The following is a 5,213-nucleotide window of genomic DNA, read 5'->3' as shown; positions in this document are numbered from 1 at the left end:
TGCCAGAGATTATAGTGCCATATTTATACCAGATTTTTATGCCATGCTTTTGAAATCAACAAGAAAATCAACCAAATACTGCATTGAGTGATTTATCACAGAGAAACAGAGAGCTAGAGGCCTATCTAACCCTCAGATGTCAAGCCGCATGTCTGTGTGCTGTCCCTGCTACCCACAATCACGTCAAACGGACCACAGGGCACTGGTGGGAATGACATGGCCGTGTGGACTGCTCTGACTCAGTGTGTGGGACAGACATTCCTGTAGCAGGACAAAAGACAGATTACTGATTGAACAGATAAGGAGAGACCAGGCCTCTGTGGGATTAAAAGAAAGCATACCACTTCCTCATGGATGAATGAATTAAAATTTGCAAATGAGCTGTCTATAGGAAATCACTTTCACACACATCTTAACAACAGAGAGAGAAAAGAATGTCTTACACTGACTAATAGCATGAAATACTACACATCAGGCATCCATTTGTTCCCAGCGTGAACAATCATATCCTTCTCCTTTCACAAAAGGGCAACTTATTTATTAAGGATGATTAGTACTATCTTAAACTTAATCCTCAGAGTCCAGAAGGATATCCACACAAAACATGTTCATTTATGGCAGGGTCACGCCTGGTGTTTCCACATGCTATACTGGACAAAACCACGTAAGTAGTCTTAAAAGCAAGGCTCCCCAAACCCAGTTAGTCTCTGCTGAGCACCTTTGCCAAACAATAATTTTTAAATAACTACTCCCGTAGGTTTTATTCATGTTCTGAGTCTTGGTTCCACTCCAGGTTTCTTCTTCTAGAACCCTGCTTATTCTCCCATGGCCTTGCTAACTAGGGGCATGGATCTAGATGCTCTATAAAGATGATTTATGACAACAACTTGTAAAAAACACTATACAAATGAATTTTGAATATAATTTAATTTCCTGAATAGGTGCAAAGTTCATGCTGATTTTAAAAAGTGGCATGGATTTACAACATGTAGCATTGTCATAAGATAACACAGAGCTGTTAACAGCAGCAGTATAACATGTTGTGACAGCATGTTCGTATGCAATTTCTATAAACAGAGAAATAAATGTAAAGGAGATGAAAATACTTATGAGTCCAAATAACTGTAGAAACTATACACCCTACAAAGCGTTCCAGTGTACATAAAGTACATAATCCAATAATCATCAGACATACAGATATGAGTGCGAGTGCAGACAGATGCCTTCAGTAAGGACTGGCACAGAGGTGACTGAGAGACTGGAGGAGCCATCAGGTGTCAGGAGAACTTTGGGCTGAAGATCTGGGTGGACCCCATAAATGGGAAAAGCCAGCTCCTAAAGCTGCAGGTTATGTTCGGAACATCTGCTGGTGGGTTTTTCCAGAAGTTGTAAGAGATGGTGAAACCACTGTTGGGTAACGATGGAGCAATTTTCAGAAATGAAGAGTTGATCGTTTGGCTGGGTGTTTTGAGCAGCCCTGAGTTGAAGAAAGTGTACCTGGGCTTTGTATGGACTGAGACAGGAGTCAGGTTGGAACAGGTATAGAGGAGTAGTCATACGTGGTTGATTGGTTTTGCTGCTTGATGGTGAAAATGAATGTCTCATGGTCAGTGATGATCATCTCTGAGACACAGGGTTAGGTCAAATGCACTTGAGCTGAAGGTGAGCAATGAAGGAAGGTGAGGGGGAGAGGGCTTTGAGAGGTCTGTAGTGAGAAGTGACGTGAGTGAAGTGAAAACAGTGTAGCAGAATGTCTGCTGTCGTAGGAGGGCAGGGAGGTGGTAACCATGGACGCAGAGGCAGAGGTTCAGATAAAACTATCTGAAGGGAAAGGAATGCTATGAGCTGTATGGAGCTGTGTTGAAAGCATTTCCAACCAGTCCAGTAGGTGGAAAGGGTTCATGGAGCTATTTTATTTAATATGGTGTAATGATCTTGATGAACATGGTAGGTGAACCATGGATTCAGAGGAAGGTTGTGTCCAAAAATGGAGGAACTGGGGTCGGTCATTGGTCTGCATATGGTGCTAATGCTCTGAATTTCTGAATTTGGGAATGAGAGAAAGAATCTGCCATTAAGTTTCCAGTGACTGGGTATGTGAGCTGCTTTAAGGATGAACTGTTGCTTAACTGAGTGCCAAGTAAGGCGGCATAGGAATGGCATGAGGGTCAGGAATGTGGGGTGTCCTTTGTTGATAGAGCTGACAGTGACCATGTTGTCAGAATGAATAAGGATGGGCTAACCAGATCATTCATTCGCCCCCAAAAAAGCAGCAACAACAATGGGTGGATGAGTCAACAGGATCCTCTGCCAAGGTGACCAATTCAGCGGGCCAAGGGGAGGCGAACCAGTGGCCACGGTACAAGCCTCAGAAGCCGCAAAACGGGGTGGTGTCGGCAAACAGCTGCAACATGGGGAAAGAGATGGCATCCCGGTAGAAGGAGATGCCATTCCAGCTCTGAAGGAGGAAGAGCCAAAACCACCATGAAACAGATGTCATTCCCTCTTCCCGCCCTGCCGGATGCCTGTCCATCCTGTCATCTGCCTTGGGGTCCTTCTCTCTCCTGAGAACTCCGTAAGCCCTGTGACTTGCCAAGAGTTCTTTGGCAACTTTCTTGACTCAGTCTCCTTCCAAGTTTCTCTAATCATGGATAAGCTCGATCGAATTGCCCTGTCCAGTTCCATGGTGCACCAAACTCAAGCTAATCTACCTTCCTGGTTACCTCAACTATGCCATTTGTATCATCCCCAGGATTATTCCTTTATCTCCCAACTCCTCGCCCTCACCTCTTCTGCCTCCTCCCTGCGCAATTCCATCTCCCTGTGAATAGGAACATTTGAAAGTATAAATAAAGAGGGATAAGGTTGGAGTTTCAGACATGGTATTTCTACCAAACTTCATTTATGCAATAACTGGATGAGCAAATATGTTGAGGATGTGTTGAAACTGTACATATGTACTCAAAATAGCCTGTGCAAATATGCAGATGTGGTGAAAAGTACAAGACTGGACTCCTTTTCTAGCCTCAGGTTTAGGTGGTCAGTGTACCACAGCACTCCACAGAGTTGGTCTGCGCAGGCCTGCGCAGGCCTTTGGTACTTCAGGGCTCCTACCTTCCCTGCACATAGTCTCCTCAGCGCCCCTCACCTGACCAGCTGTGACGGAGGGCAGATAGGAGAAGAAGAGCAGGTGTGGCGCTTCATCACCGGAGAGGCGGCGTAGAACCAGTAGAGGACACATGCAGCGGACGCCCCCTGGGATCCGTGATTAAAACTGTTGAGACAGCTATTCGGTTTGTCATTCCTGAAGCTTACTCTGTTTGCTGGTGCCAGATCATTTTGTCACAAGGGATTTTCCCCAGTCTCACGTGTCTCAATTTGCAGCTAGTTCGCCTTACTCCCTCTGATTTTGACCTTCGCAGAGAAAGGGGTTATCTGTATGGAGCTGTATGCATGCTTGACAGCATATAGAACGTTCAGACATCTATTTTGGACTGCAGAAGGAAGGCAAATAAGAAGACCAGGTTCTGTTCATCTGTGTGGGTGTATGGATGTAGGGTTGATAGAGAGAAAGAGAAAGCGAGAGATACAGGAAGTGTTAAAAACCTGCAGATGAAGTGCCAAGAGAAGCAATAAGTGATGGAAACTAAAGTGGAAATAGTGGTCGTCTTTACAAATACACACTGTAAGAAACGACCGTGAAGTCTTTTATGACCCCCGAGGCTTCCATAGCACTGGTGCAGCAGGACTCTACTTTTACAATTCCAACAAAGACCCATGATGTCATTGTGCCCACCACAGTCAATGCATTTACATGTCTATGGATCGGAGGAGACAGATGTTTGTCAGTTGTAGAAATGGGCGCTGACTGAATAACAAAAAATGACAGTGACTGACAAAAGAATGCCCACATGACATCTTAGAGATGGGGGGGGGGGTTACAATAGCTGATGTACTGCATGAAATATTGATATTTCTCAGTGTAGCTCTTAGGAAATGCCATCTCACATTTGCACTGTATGTTAATTTCCAGAGTAGCTCCAACTCTAATCTAGCACACCTGGCACAGCTATGAATCACCGCTACCTCCACTGCTGTAGATTAGTGCCTTATATTTTAACTATAAGGGCTTAAAATTATTTTTAATTGATAGAACTGATTAATGTGTATATATTTATTGTAATGTTAAGGATTACATTCTAAAGACAATGCAATTTTTATTTAAGCATCCAGCAATATGCTGAAATTGATAGAAAGGAGAGAAAGGCATAATTATGCTTTTGGCTTCGTTTGATTCTTTAGTCAGTTCCATGAATGAAACATGCTTTGCTCAATTAAAATCATGTATCATTAATTAGCCATTTTGTTATAAGCTATTATATAAAACTAAAGAATGTCAAACATGTTAACAAATCGTGTTAAGTACTAAGACATAAAATGGCCTGTCGCAGGTTTACACAGACAGAGGTTAGCACATGTTCATAGCAGTAACATGAGAGGACACTCTCCTGTTGGTAATGGTCAAGGTGAGTTTTCCCTTCTTCCTTTGTTTTACATGGATCTTTGCTATGGATCTAGTGTAGACAGGTCTTGGGTGGCTGAGTAATGTGAGATATTGGAGAGGCCACACTAATTCACCTGGGGCGCTGTAACAGAAGGGCTCAGGGAACCTGAGATGGAGGGTTTTCAAAGACCCACTGCAGGTGGATCTCCGCCGTTGTAGGAAACCGCTTGGAGATTTGTTTCATTCTGTTTTGTGCACTTTAGCATTTGAGCAATTTAGCTGTTTTATTTCTGTTGGTTATACAGTATATCTTATTATAAACTGGGTTTACTGTGCAGATTATTTTTATTTATTAGTGACTTTCAATAGCAAAGGTTACAGCAATGCCTTACTGCACTTCAGTTCCATCATGGAGAGCCACAGAATGGTACCCTTTAATATATTCATATGATATTCACATAATGAAATATTCATATAATAATTCATAATAACAGAAATATATTATTCATATATGTAATAATTATAGAATCTGATGTAACCAATTAACTAGGGTTAGGGTTAGAAAAGAAAAAAACATCACTCTTAAACCAGGGCTGAAGTTTAAACACCTTGTTTAAATGTTTATGCACTGTGCAGAGTCCTAACCTTAATGTGTCTTTAGAACTTCTCAGAAAAAATCATCCTTGACACTAAAAAGTGTCCCCCTCCA

The sequence above is a fragment of the Electrophorus electricus genome, chromosome 4, assembly GCF_041902795.1.
Source record: "Electrophorus electricus isolate QZ-2024a chromosome 4, ASM4190279v1, whole genome shotgun sequence".
NCBI classification, from domain to species: domain Eukaryota; kingdom Metazoa; phylum Chordata; class Actinopteri; order Gymnotiformes; family Gymnotidae; genus Electrophorus; species Electrophorus electricus.
Note: the sequence above shows the minus strand (reverse complement) of the source record.